Source organism: Peromyscus eremicus, chromosome 8b (genome assembly GCF_949786415.1).
Source record: "Peromyscus eremicus chromosome 8b, PerEre_H2_v1, whole genome shotgun sequence".
NCBI lineage: Eukaryota > Metazoa > Chordata > Mammalia > Rodentia > Cricetidae > Peromyscus > Peromyscus eremicus.
In genome coordinates, this window is record NC_081424.1 from 22,212,539 (window position 1) to 22,227,418 (window position 14,880).

Sequence of the window (14,880 nt, forward strand, 5' to 3'; positions counted from 1 at the left end):
AGAGCTTGGCACTCATGGTCTTCCTGCCTCCATGTCTGGAGTGCTGGACCCACAGATGTATACCACCACATTTTAAGTGTTGCACATTTAAATATTGCATTTTAAAATATTGAAGTTGAGGCTGGAGGGATAGCTCAGCCATTAAAGGCTAGGCTCACAACCAAAAATATTGAAGTTGTAAGAGGGTACTGGGAGGGAAGAAGGAAAGGCAAATATTGAATGTTGTCTCCTACATGTGAAGCCTAGACAACTCCCCAGCCCTACACATTGTTGTATATACACATATGATATGAAATCAGAAGAAAGGCTACTTTGAGGGGGAGGGCACCAGTGGCAGGAGGAGTGGGGGAGGGGGAGTAGTACCATGTAGGGGTGAAATTAAGTGTGCTGGTTAGTTTGTGTTAGCTTGATACAAACTAGAGTCACCTGGGAAGAGGGTCCCTCAACTGAGGAACTGTCTCCATTAGCTTGGCCTATAGGGAAGTCTGTGGGGGCATTTTTTTCTTATTAATGATTGGTGTGGGAGGGCCCAGCCCACTCTGAGTGGTACCACCCCTGGGCAGGTGGTCCTAGGAGGTATAAGAAAGCAGGCTGAGTTAGCCATAAAGAGGAAGAGAGGAAGCAGTGTGCCTCCATGTCTCTGCTTCAGTTCTTGCTTTCAGGTTCCTGCCTTGAGATCCTGCCCTGACTTGGTGATGAACTGTGAGCCATAAGCCAAACGAAGACTTTCCTCATAAGCTGGTTTTGTCCAGAGCCAAACTTGAACCATGAGCAAAGTAGAATGATACATATGAATGAAAATGTCATAAAGAAACCTGTTAATTTCTAGGCTTTCTTTCTTTGTTTGTTTGGTTTTGGTTTTTCTTTCTTTCTTTCTTTTTTTTTTTTTTGTTTTTTTGTTTTTTTTCGAGACAGGGTTTCTCTGTGTAGTTTTGTACCTTTCCTGGAACTCACTTTGTAGACCAGGCTGGCCTCAAACTCACAGAGATCCACCTGTCTCTGGCTCCCAAGTGCTGGGATTAAAGAAAGGCACATGCCACCACCACCTGTCCATTTTCTATACTTCCTAAAAAACGTGTTTAAAATAATCCACATCACAAGTATTAATAATTCAGAAAGTAAAATACAGTAATTTATAATTATCAGAGAGAATAGTTTTGAATTTTCTAAAGCATTAACAGAGGCCATACATGCAAGCTAGTGGTGTGGTTCTTTGATGGATTAATACATAAAGCTTTTCAGTAATTTAGTCTTTCATGAAATAGCTTACTTAGTGGGGGAGGATGGTAGACTATGAGTCAGACCCTTTGATTATACTCATCCATAAAAAGACAACATACTGTGTGCACAGCCTAAAATGCAGACATTTTAATGAATTTGCCACTAAACTAGATAGGACAGAAAAATCAATCTTCATCTTGGACCTTAATTAGGAGATGAAAACTGTAATTTTAAATTTAGATTTGAGAAATGGTTGTGGAAGGTGTCTTAGTTGGGGTCACTATTGCTGTGGTGAAACATCAGTACCAAAGCAACCTGGGGAGGAAAGGGTTTATTTGTCTTCTACATCACTTCTTATCATTGAAGGAAGTCAGGGCAGGAACTCAAACAGGGCAGGAACCTTGAGGCTGGAGCTGATGCAGAGGCCATGGAGGAGTGCAGCTTACTGGCTTGCCCCCCAGAGCATCCTCAGCCTGCTTTCTTATAGAACTCAGGACCACCAGCCTAGGGTGGTGGGATGGATCCTTCCCCATCAATCACTAAGAAAATGCTCTACAGGCTTTCCTACAGCCCCATCTTATTTTCTCAATTGAGGCTCCCTCCTCTCTAATGACTCTAGCTGTGTCAAGCTGACATAAAACTATCCTGTGCAAGAAAGTCTATCATTCATTTTAGTATTTTGTGTTCTTATGTATAGGCAATCCTGGTGAACTTGGCTTCCTACTTCCTACGGATTTTCTCCTAACAGTTCCTCACAGGAGTGTGTGAGGGGCAGCTTACAGGTGCATGAGCAGCTTAATATTAGATACTCCACAGAAGAAAATGTCTCTCCCCATCTAGCAACCATGAATTGCTTATAGAGTACCAGGAAGGGTTGGGGTCTCATGAATCCCTCTCTCTTGCATGATGGAATATTGAAAGATCTAATTTAGTGAAATTTTTTAAAGAAATGTAAATATGCGCATAGAAGAATGCAAATAGATCCATATTTATCACCATAGACAAAACTCAATTCCAATGGATCAAAGACCACAACATAAGGCCAGATACATGGAATTTGATAGAAGAGAAAGTGGGTATAGTTTTGAACTCCATGGACAGGAAAACAGTTTGTAAACAGAACACCAATAACACAGGCACTAAGATCAACAATTAATAAATGGGACCTCATGAAACTGAAAAGCTTCTACATGGCAAAAAAAACAAAACAAAAAAAAAAACAAAACAAAAAAAAAACACCATCATTTGGACAAAGTAGCAGTTTACAGAATGGGAAAGATTTTCACCAACTATACATCTGATAGAGGGCTAATATCCCAAATATATGAAGAACTCAACAAACTAGATATCAAGAAAATAAATAAACCAATTTAAAAATGGGGTACAGGGGCTGGAGAGATAGCTCAGCGGTTAAGAACACTGGTTGTTCTTCTAGAGGTCCTGAGTTCAATTCCCAGCAACCACATGGTGGCTCACAACCATCTGTATTGAGATCAGGTACCCTCTTCTAACCTGCAGGCTTACATGCAGGCAGAACACTGTATACATAATAAAATAAATCTTAAAAAAAAAATGGGGTACAGATCTAAACAGAGATTTCTCAATAGAGGAAACTCAAATGGCTGAGAAACCCTTAAAGAAATGTTCAACATCCTGAGTCATCAGGAAAATGCAAATTAAAGCTACATCAAAATTTTACCATATATCTATCAGAATGACTAAGATCAAAAAAACAGGTGACAGCCCATGCTGGTAAGGATGTGGAGTATGGAGAGCACTCATTCATTGCTGGTGGGAGTGCAAACTTGTATAACTACTATGAAATTCAGTGAGGCAATTCCTTGAGAAGATGGGAACTTATTGGTGAAATTATTAAGGCCACTCCATGTAGTTAAAAGGAGATTTATTTAATGGCGTAACTTACAAATTAAGGGATAGGTAGGTCAAGGGGTCTGAGGAAGGTGTATTGCAGTCCAGCAGTGTTCTCTAGAGCTCTGCTTGGCCCACCTCCACCATCCAGGGTCCGGGAACTGAGAGAGCACTTGCCGATCCAGATCTCGGGTCTCCAGACGCCTCCCTTGGCCCCGCCTTGTAGGCGTGACAGTTGCCAAAGACTCAACGGGGGTTGGAACTTCCAGATCAAAGCTGGAATGGCTACCCACTACAGGAACTGATCCACTTCAAGATCCAGCTATATTACTCTTGGGAAATCTTGAAATTTGCAGAGAAATGGATGGAACTAGAAAAAAAAATCTTCCTGAGTGAGGTAACTCAAACCCAGAAAGACAAATAGACAGATAGATCTTCCTAGAAAGGGGAAGTAAAACAGATAATTGTGGATGGACAAGGGGATGGGGAGGGACTGGAATGGGAGGATCAAGGGACAAAGGGAAGAGAAGAGGGGAACCAGGGAAGGAATACAGGGAGAGAAAGCTAAAATCAAGGGTCATTTGAGGAGTAGTATGGAAACCTAATCAGTAAAAGCTTCCTAATTGGAAGGCGGTGTAAATGAAATCACCAAATAATGGGGGTGGGGGTGGGTTGTCAGAGGCCCAACTGGATATCTCTTGTCTCCAAGTGAAGCTTTCAGGACCCAGAATAGATTACATCTAGGTAAGTTACTGGCCCAAGAGTCCCATGGGAACCCCCAATACCCCCAACAACGCAGGCTGTTGCCAAGATTATAGGTTGCTCTCCACAAATGGAAGGCAAGACCCACTTGCTGAAGACAACACCTACACACTCATTGAACATAGAGAAGTTGAGCTGGTGCCTACATAGAGGTATCATCCCTCCAGACTATTTTTCATGATACTGGATGGTACTCTGAATGCTACAAAAGAAGAAAAGTAAACACCAACCCAGCTACAAACCATTTGACCTACAATGGTCTCCTACTAGCAAGATATGCTAGTACAGTGGTGGTACAAAGTTGTGGGAGTAACCTGTTGCGGGATATTTGATCACACTGTGAACCCCAAGATTGCGCTGTTTACTGGGGGAACCTGCTTCTAGCTGTGGTGTGGCTCAGCCCTAGCACGCACCTTTAATCCAAGAGCTTTCAGCTTTAATATTGTAAACACGATTAAATAAAATCAACCATAGGTCAAGAAGTGGAGCAAGCAACCAGTAAACAGGAAAAAGCCATAGAGAGTGGGAGGAAGTCAGGAGGATGGAGAGAGAGATGCACAGGAAGTAGAAGGGAGGGACATCCAACTGGAGGAATTTTTTGTTTTGAGACAGTGTAGGAGAAAGAAAGCTCACTTCCTGGGATGGCGTTGAAGGAGGAAGCAGCTGGATACTTTCTCTGCCTCTCTGAGCTAGCAGGTTTTCACCCCAGTATCTGGCTCCTAAATCTTAAGTGAGAAGATAAAAAGATAGAGACTTAGTTTAGAAACAACAGTAACCAAACCATATTTGACTTAAAACCTACTCCATGAGCTGGAGAAACCCACACACACTACTGCTCGGGTGACCAAGAAGCTGCAACTAGATAGGCCAGGGACCTGGGGTAAAAACCAAATACTACTGTTCTATTAAAAGAATGTACCCATAAAGTGATTCCTAATGACAGTCTGCTGTACTCACAGACCAGTGCCTTGCTCAGCCATCATCAGAGAAGCTTCTTCCAGCACAGATGGGAACAAATACAGAGACACACAGACAATATGCAGACAGACTTTAAATCACTTCCCTTGGGGCTCAGGGAACTCTGCTGAAGAGGAGGCAGAAAGAATTGAAAGGCCAGAAGGGAATGAGGACATCAAGGAAACAAGACCCTCTAATCAACAGGATTGACACATATATGAACTCATAGAGATGGAGGCAGCATGCACAGGGCCTGCATGAGTCTGCACCAGATGGAGTCCTAGCGCTGAAGCAAAACCAATATGATAAAGTCAAAGGCTACTAAAATTATAGTAGAAATGAGGAAAAACGAGGCAAACTCACAATGTGTGTGTGTGTGTGTGTGTGTGTGTGTGTGTGTGTGTAGAGGAATAAAGATTGCCCAATAATGAAAACAACATGTAAACAAAATTGGATGGTTGTATAAATGTATAAAGGGGAATATAAAATAAAAACAAAGATTTTCTTTTTTAATCTGGGAGATCAAGCCAGGCAAGCCTTCATACATGCAAGACCAGCATCCTACTAGCTGAGCTGTATTCCAGCCCAAAGTGGTTTTTCTTTAGGTGTAATAAAGTGAAACGTTCGTCACTAGAGGACCCGGAGAGAGGGCTTAGCAGTTAAGAGTGTTTACTGTTCCAGTAGAAGAAAGGAGTTCAGGACCCTGCCACTCATGATCAGGTGGCTCACACTTCTAACTCCAGCTCCAATGAACCTCACACCGCCTTGTGGTATCAGTGGACACACATGGGGACACACACACACACACACACACACACACACACACACACACACACACACTAAAACGGGAAAAAAAAGTTAAAACAAAGAAAAGGGGGAGCAAATGGGTCAAAAAGAAAAGGAAAACAGAGAAGAAAACCAACAGCATTGGAGCAGATTCCTTGGGTGACCTGCAACATGGACACTGAGAATTAGGTTCAGGGTGAAGGCCAGATGTAGGGTTCCCAGCAGAACTTGGGGAGTCTTGTCTTACCCATTCAGCTGGGTCATGTATTTGACTTGACAACTCCGTCTTCGCCTTAGTGGCTTCTTTGCTTTGCTTACCTAGAGCCCCTGACTGTGGCTCTTGGCTTTGCAATCTGTAGGCTGAGCCGGTTCTACCGTTTTTCCAAGGGCTCTCGTCATCTGGAGTGCTTGTATTCTAGCTGAGGGTGGGCCCCTTAGATGCACCAGGAGTGTGGGAACCAGCCACGGAGGACCTGGCTTTGTACCTTCAAGACCTCCACTGTATTGAGCACCCAACTGGGCTTGGCCTTCAGAGCCTGGCCGCTGTGGGACGGTAGGTGGCGCCAGAGATCGACCCATTGGCAATCACGCTCAGGGCTAGTCTCAGTGGAGATGCGCTCTCAGCCTCTAGGGACGCGATGATAAATTTCTCAGTGCCTTTCCCTGCCTGAGCCATGCCTTCTGCTGCCTGCAATGGCCAGCAACCGGCCCTTCCCTTTCTCCATAACTGCCTCTCAGGGCTGTCTCTTAACCTGAGGCAATGATAGGTGAAATCCGGGCTCCCTGGCTTACCTTTACTCTCTGCTCTTAGGTCTCTAGAGTAACTCAGTTTTCATGAGTAGTTTTCCTCTCAAGACTGCATCTGATCACTGTCCTTTGAGTCACACAGTGTGACAAAGTGAGGTGCTTCTCCACTGCTGACTGGTCTAACGGGTGAATCACTGTTTCATCAAAATCTGCACTGGAATTTGAGCCTTGGGAGGGTAGGACTTCGGTGGTACCCACAGACGTGAGTTTAAGTCAATAGAAGTCTTTATTAGCTGGACGGAGTCCACACTGGGTGTTCAGGATCCCAGTGTAGCACCGAGCCTTTCTCAGGTTGAGCTTTTAACCACAAAAACCGTGTTCTGGGTTGACATACTTCAGTTAACAAGAACGGTTAGCCAGACTCAGAATTATCGATGCCAAAAGGCAAGGTTAGCACATTGAGAGACTTTCTCAGAACTATGGACTTTGATGGATTAGGTCTTTGTTTTCATTTTGGCAGGTGGTGCTGTCTACATGCTGAGTTTTATGGCTTGAATGGTATGTTCATCATGGAGTCAGTTGTGCTAAGGTCTGGGTAAGTCCATTACAGGATTGCCAGTATGTTTTTACCAACAGGCTTGCCTTCTGTATGGGGCCTCTGCTTCCCCCGACCTGGCAGGAAGCTGTGTTGCTGGGACTGTGTTCAGCTGGGCTACTTCTTTCTTGGTTCTTTTTGCCTGTTCTGTTATCACCTTTGGTCATTTCTGGCACTCTTCCTCTATCTTTGAAACCGTCTATTTCTTATGCTGACTCTTCTTAACCAGTCAAATGCATGGCAGCTTCCTTTTTGAGATCTGACCCAGATTTTAGTGTCTTTATCCAAACATGGAACTCCACAGCAATATGGTGTTGCAGACCTGTAATACTAGCACTTGGGAATTTGAGGCAGGAGAATTGGTTCAAGATAATCCTCTGCTTCTTGAGTTCAAGGCCAACCTTATGTGAGACTATGTCTCAAAAATGAAACAAAAACACAAACAAAAATAGACTTGGAGGGCTAACTGTAGAAAATCTACCTTCCATGGGCAACACTTGAGGAAGATAGCTTGGGTCTGAGAAAGTTTGGGAAGTTTTTAGGTAAAACTCATACTTTAGGGGCTGGAGAGATGGCTCAGAGGTTAAGAGCACAGACTGCTCTTCCAGAGGTCCTGAGTTCAATTCCCAGCACCCACATGGTGGCTCACAACCATCTATAATGAGATCTGGCACTGTCTTCTGTATACATAATAAATAAATAAATCTTTTTTTAAAAAAACTCATATATCAATAAGTGAACTGAAGCTTTTGCTGAGTACCCAGTAGGGTTTTCAGCTTTAGTCATCTGTACTTTTCAGGCCGAAATATTATCAGTGCATTTATAGTTACTATGATATGTGATTCTCAGGAGTAATTGCATTGTTTTATATTTATACTAAATGGAGACTCTGTAAAACGTGGTGCTGTCTATCAAGGACATGCATGGTATAAAGCTGTGGCGATAGGTCCTTCTTCATGTGTACCAAAACCAACTCAGACATACAACAGAAAGGCACTTTAACGACCTGAGTAAGTGGTACTATAACCAAGCACTGTAAATATTTCATTTGGGAATTTTTATCTCAGCTGACTCTTAAAGCAATGTTAAGTCAGTCTGTTTTTCCTTTCTTTTATTTATTTATTTTTTTTGATTCAATTAAATACTGGTGTAAATAATTTGGTTCTTGATTTTGTAACATTAACTATATACTTGCTCCCCTCCTTAAATTTCTTTTTTTTTTTTTTTTTTTTTTTTTTAGTTTTTCGAGACAGGGTTTCTCTGTGTAGCTTTGCGCCTCTCCTGGAACTCACTTGGTAGCCCAGGCTGGCCTCGAACTCACAGAGATCCGCCCGGCTCTGCCTCCCGAGTGCTGGGATTAAAGGCGTGCGCCACAACTGCCCGGCCCCTCAAATTTCTAAAAAAAAAAAAAAAAAAAATACACACACGGATGGTTTCAACACATAGAATGTCCTCTATGCTTTCTAAGTCTCCAGAGCATGCGCACAGTGCTGAATATGAACTGAATATATAATGCTGAAGATGAACTAATGGCAAGCTTCCCACAGAAGAGAGAGCTGTCTTGCTGAAGGATTTTTTTTTTCTCCAGACAGGGTTTTGCTATGTGTCTCTGGTTGGCCTAGAACTTGACATGTAGACCAAGCTGGCCCAGAACTTATAGTGGTCTGGTTGTTTCTGCCTCTTGAGTGGTGGAATCAAAGACGTTGCCCAATGATTTTCAGATAATTGAGTAATGTTCATGTTGTTTAACTTAAAATGAAGTCTTAAAATATTTTCTCTTTTGTTGGATAATCAGCAGACTAAAATCTCGAGTAAAGTCAAATTTAGATAATCAATCAGTATAAATACCTCTTTCTGAGGATCAAACCCAGGGCCTTGTGCTTGCTAGGCAAGCGGTCTACCATTGAGCTAAATCACCAACCCTCTTCTTTTCTTTTTTAAGCAGAAGAAAAATAGGGAAAGTGAGGAAAACTCCTGAGAGGGGGAGGGGTTCCTCTCTTCTTTTAAAACTACCTTTATTTTTAATTGACACATGACAATTACATAAATGTAATTACATGAATGCAATGTCTGGTGGTCAGAGATCTGGGTAACTGGATGCTGTTTCTCTTTAGATAATCGAAACTCAGTGATGTGTAACATCACCCTAGTTTTGAGTCAGGCATGATGGTACATGCCTGTAACCCCAGCACATGGAAGGTCAGGAACTCAAGGTTGTCCTTATCTATATAGCTAGTTCAGAGTTAGCCAGGGTGACAGGAGATCTTGTCACTAAACAAAACTCAACACCTCTCTAGCTTTTGCTCCAGAACAATTTGCAATTTTTTCCAGGGGTGTGGGGGTAGATATCTTGTTCATAAGATTTTATTCCAATTTATTTATTTAGCACATGTAAATGCAGGTACATTCATGCCAGAGTACACATGTGGAGGTCAGAGGGCAACGTCCAGGAGTCCACAGGGTCCTGAGGAATCAAACTCAGGTGGTAAAGCTTGGTGGTCAGCACTTTTACCCACAAGCCATCAACTAGCCTCCTATTCATAGTATTCTTCAAAACAGTATCCCAGCTTGGGGGGGGGTGGTGGTGGTGGTGGTGGTGGTGGTGGTGGTGGTGGTGGTGGTGGCGGCGGCAGCGGCGGCAGCGGAGATGGCGGCGCGCCTTTAATCCCATCACTTGGGAGGCAGAGGCAGGAGGATCTCTGTGAGTTCGAGGCCAGCCTGGTCTCCAAAGCGAGTTCCAGGAAAGGCGCAAAGCTACACAGAGAAATCCTGTCTCGAAAAACAAAAAAAAAAGTACCCCATTACCTAATTATAGAGAAAAAAGATTGTCTTCCCTTTTGAAAAGCAAAACTAGCATATTTTTTTCTTTTTCTTGTCATTTGTTGCTTTCTCAAAATTCTCTTAAGAAAACACAATGAAGCTCACCCTGACACTGTTTTTGTCTTCACGCCATCATTAAAAATCCTCTCACTGGCATCTAGCATGGTTCCTAAGACACAGTCAATATTTACTGCAGAACAAAATGTAAACATCCTAAAAAGATTAACCATGCTTCCTAAAAATATTGATATCAAATGAACATTAAATAAATAGCAAGTGGTTTAGCAGTTACTTTTTTTTTTTTAAGCGGAGTTGAGGTTCATTAAAAGACTTCTATACGGAGTAAGCAACAGGACAGAGAGAAAGAGAAAGGCTGGGAAGACGGGAGCACAGGTGTGGGCCGCCACATTGCAGCTTGTAAAGTTCATTTTCACTCCGTACAGAAGATGGAGCCAGAGGCGTATTTATCCACAGCTAAGCTTCTTTCCCTTTCAACAAAACAAAGCCAAACAAATTCTTCCTTCCCTTTATAAACACTTTTCTTTGTTTGGCTTCACCGTCACCATCACTAGGATGTGTATGGGAGTGTTTGAAATTTTACCTAGATAGAGTCAAACTTTGATCTTTACATTGTTTTCAAGGATGACAGGTTGCTAAATAAATGGGGCGCAAGGTTTCAGTTACATGAGTCCTCTGGAATGAAGAGGTGAATTGTGAGGTATCAGATTCTGTCTAGTGCAGTTTGGCTGTGAAGCTGCCAATCAAGGAAACCTGGCTCCCTAATCGTCATGGTAAGATACACATTTACACATAAGATACACAGTAAGAGACGCCATCAGATTGGTTGACCAGTTTAGGTAAAGCATTCCTATATTGAATGCTATTGAACTCCAAGTTCACGTTCAATCCTTTTTCACAGACTAAAAAACATTAACTTAAATAGAAATTTGATGCATGCAAAAAAAAAAAAAAAATTGTGATACAGATGGAAGGAAATCTAAACCAGGCTGGCCACTCACACCAGCATCCCCAGACAGGAAGTGAGGGAGGAGGGACATGATCTGTTCAGTGAGGTTTTAATCTCAAAATTTAAAAACGATAGCAAGGGGCTGGAGAGATGGCTTAGTGGTTAAGAGCAATGATTGCTCTTCCAGAGGACCCTGGGTCAGTTCCCAGCACCCACATGGCAGCTCACAACTGTCTGTAACTCCAGTGGCTGAGACCCAACACCCATGGCAAAACACCATTGTATGTGAAATAAAAATAAATAAAAAATAAAACGACAGCAAAAAAAACCCTCAGCATCAGATAAAGCTGGCCAGACCTGGTGGTGCACACCTTTAGTCCAGAACTGGGGAGTCAGAGAGGGGCAGCGGACCAGCTAGGGGTATATATAGGAGAGAGAGGGGCTGGGGGGAGGAAGAAAGAGGAGGAGGGGAGAAGAAAAAAAAAAGATAATGGTATCTGAGGGCCATTGCAATGTTATTTTTATCCTCCCAATCTTAGATAGCTCTGTCTTCCACTGATCCATTTTAATTCCCAAAGAGATACATATCAATTCCTCAGTCAGGTGACAACCCCACTCACTTGAAGAGAAACTACATTCACTGTCCCCTTTCCTAAGGCTCTACCTCAGCCCTTCATTTCCGGTAAGGTCTGCATTCACTCTTGTTTTCAGTGAATAATCGCCCTTTCAAAGTTGAAGGCCCAGCAAGCCTCTGGCTGGAGGTGTTTTCCTTCCAAACAAGCCCCTTCTGAGCGCTTTGAATGGCCTCCTCCTTTGTCATATGCTCTTTCTTTGTGGGCTTTAGAGGAAAGCCACTCCAGCTGTGTGCTTTGTTTTGGAGATTCACTGACGACATTCTCTCTCCTTGCAAACACTTCAGGACCTGTGCCTTTAAACTGTTGATTCTTTTCACTTAATCAAAAACCTTTCAACCATTTTAACCTGAACACCTTAGCCCACAGTTGAGAGGTCACTCAGATATCTTGGCCTAGGCATTTCTGCTCTTCACCACAGGAGACTCCAAAGTGAAACGATTGTGTCTTCCAACTGGTGGGTCACTCCCCAACTTCCTTTTTTGGGGTTAGTAATGTTTTCCCAGTTAAATTTCCGAACTCGCTCTCCACCTCGCTTTACCTCTTGCTTTCCCACTGGAGTCCATCATCAGGTTCGAACACTTCCGCTTCCCTTCTCTGCCCTTTGTCACAGCCGTTCCCAGGCATGGCTCCCCTCTCTTCCATTCTAGCACCCACTGCAACCCTTCACAACAGTCTCCACACCCTGTTTTTGATTTAAGACTGGGTTTCACAATTGTTGCTGCGGCCTGCTTGAAAATCTCCTCAGTTGACTGTTCTGCCTCACACTCGCAAGTGACTAGAGCCATGGCAGAGACCACTACATCCCTCTCTACATCAGTAGTTTTTTAATGTTCCTGCTACTCACTAAGGGTTTATCTTCAGTTCAAGGACAGCCTGGTCTACAGAGTGAGTTCGAAGTCAGCGCTACACAGTGAGACCCAGTCTCAAAGGAAAAAGGATCACCTAACAGTTAACATGAGACAGACCTTTAACATCCCTAAAATTTATTCTGTGCATCTGAAAATCCCGTAAGTGTGTGTTTGTAGACTAAAGTAAAAATTAAAAAGTTAAGTCAGCTCTCCTATTAACAAGCACAGTTCTGGAAAACAATCTGCTGTCCCTTGCTACAATAATGTGCATTTCAAGGGTGGTAGAGAGATGGCTCAGAGGTTGAGAGCACTGGCTGCTCTTCTGGAAGACCTGGGTTCAATTCCCAGCACCCACATGGCCACTCACAACCATCTATAACTTCAGTCCCAGGGAGTCCCACAGCTTGCTCACAAAGTACACAGACCTTACATTAAGGCAAAAATAAAATAAAATAAAATAAAAAAATAAAAGAATAATGTGCATTTCTCAGAACCTAACTAGAAATACATTTGTTTAGCCCAGCAAGCGGCACCCCTACAATACCTGTGCTTTAAGGGAGAAGCAGGAGAGAGCTCAGAGGTTAATGGCCAGGTTGAGCCACATGGGCCACAGACTCAAAAATAGAAAAAGCAAACAAAACCAAGAAATATAATTGTGCTTTTAAAAATTCTATTGGGGCCGGGGGTGGTGGCACATGCCTTTAATCCCAGCACTCAGGAGGCAGAGGCTAGCAGATCTCTATGAATTTGAGGACAGCCTGGTCTACAGAGTGAGATCCAGGACAGCCAGGAGAAACTCTGTCTCAAAAAACCAAAGGGAAAAAAAATTCTATTGTAAGATTGTTAACCAATCACAACTTGTTTTTTGTTTTTGTTTTTGTATTTTTACAACTAATTCTGAATTGATATTACAGGAATGTTATTAATGAAATAGGTATTGGTAATAATTGCACTTGACAAATAATTTTGTAAAAATAAGGCAAACCTTTTTGTTTGTTTTTTAGAGACAGGGTTTCTCTGTGTAGCCCAGGCTGTTCTGGAACTTGCTTTGTAAACCAGGCTGGCCTTGAACTCACAGGAATCTGCCTAACTTTGCCTCCAGAGTACTGTGATTAAAGGCGTGTGCCACCACACCCAGCAAGCAAATCTTTCTGTAAATTAAATGAAATTTGTTTTTGTAAAGAGAAAAGAGGAACAAGGAGAGGCCGGTCTGTGGACACTGAGTTTTACTGCGATTGTTCTGTAAGTGTGGTGTATCATGTGTTTCAAAAAGAATTTCTTTCCAGAATCTGGATATTTTAGCATAGGGAGTGATAAATGTTTCAGCAGACAAATATACTGAGTTCAACACCCCAAATTTTACATATGTCTCTAAATAGCACATTACTCAAACATTATGTACAATTCTTACATTTTATCAGTTAAAAATAAATTTAATAAGCCAGTTATGGTGGCGCATACTTTTAAATCCCAGTGCTGGGAAGACAGAGGTAGGCAGATCTCTGTGAGTTCTATGCCAGCCTGGTCTACATAGTGAGTTCCAAGGCAGCCAGGGCTACACAGAGTGACATTTGTTTGCTTTTCTCAAAAAAAAAAAAAAAAACAAGCTAACTAAATAAGTAAATAAATAAATAAATTTAATAAGGGCCAGCAAGATGGCTCAGTGGTAAAGGTGCTTGGGGCCAGGTCTAACAACCTGGGCTCAGCCTTGAGACGGAAAGAGTGAACCAACTTTCACAAGTTGAAGGTTTCTAACTTCCACTTGTGTATACACACACACACACACACACACACACACACTAAATAAATGTTTTTTTTTTTTTTTAACTAATTTCAGGTTGCTGAGCATGAAACCTTGAACATAACATCATTTCCCATTTTGAAGTTAAAGGCATGCAAACCTTAATATGGATGGGATAAATCAAAAGTAATCGAACATGTTGGTGTCTTAAACAGCGAGGTTTCAAATAGTCATTTCAGTGAGAGGATACTTGGGGAAAGTATTTCCCAGGAAACCTTTGCCATGCTTCTTTGGTCTGCTCTCTGTATTCGTGTGAAAAGTTTAGGACGATCAGAGGATGTCTGTAAAAAGGCCAAGAGACTTCCCTGTCCGACACCACTGAAGCCTGTTTATGGCAACTCTCCTACCACAAGCGCCCATGGAGGACATCTGGGAGCCCTCAAAGAAGCTGGCCCACCCTAGGAATGAGGCCATGTGCCTCAGACCTTCAGAAACCCCACCAGGTCTGATGAGAGCCATAAAGCTTTGGAGAGGTGAACAATCACCAGGCTGGGCTTCCGAGGAGGACATGATCCAAAGAGGGGGTGAAGTTTTCTGAGTCACTTTATGCGGACATAATGCATCTGGCAACTCAAATCTGCAGAGGTTTTGTTGTTGTTGTTGTTGTTGTTGTTTTGTTTTAAAGAGAATTCTGACAGCTCACTGCAGATTTAAATGTTAAATTGTTGACTAGGCCTGAGATATACATTTTCACTTCCTTGGAGATCTGGTAGAGGTCAGCATCAACATTTCAGTCAAAAACTATATACACAATATATTGTAACACGTATCTTCTTGTGCTAAATTGAAAGAACACATAAAAATACCTAACTCAGTCCAGAAGCTGCAGGGGTAGACACACCACCACTCACATCTGGTTGTGAAATGCCTTT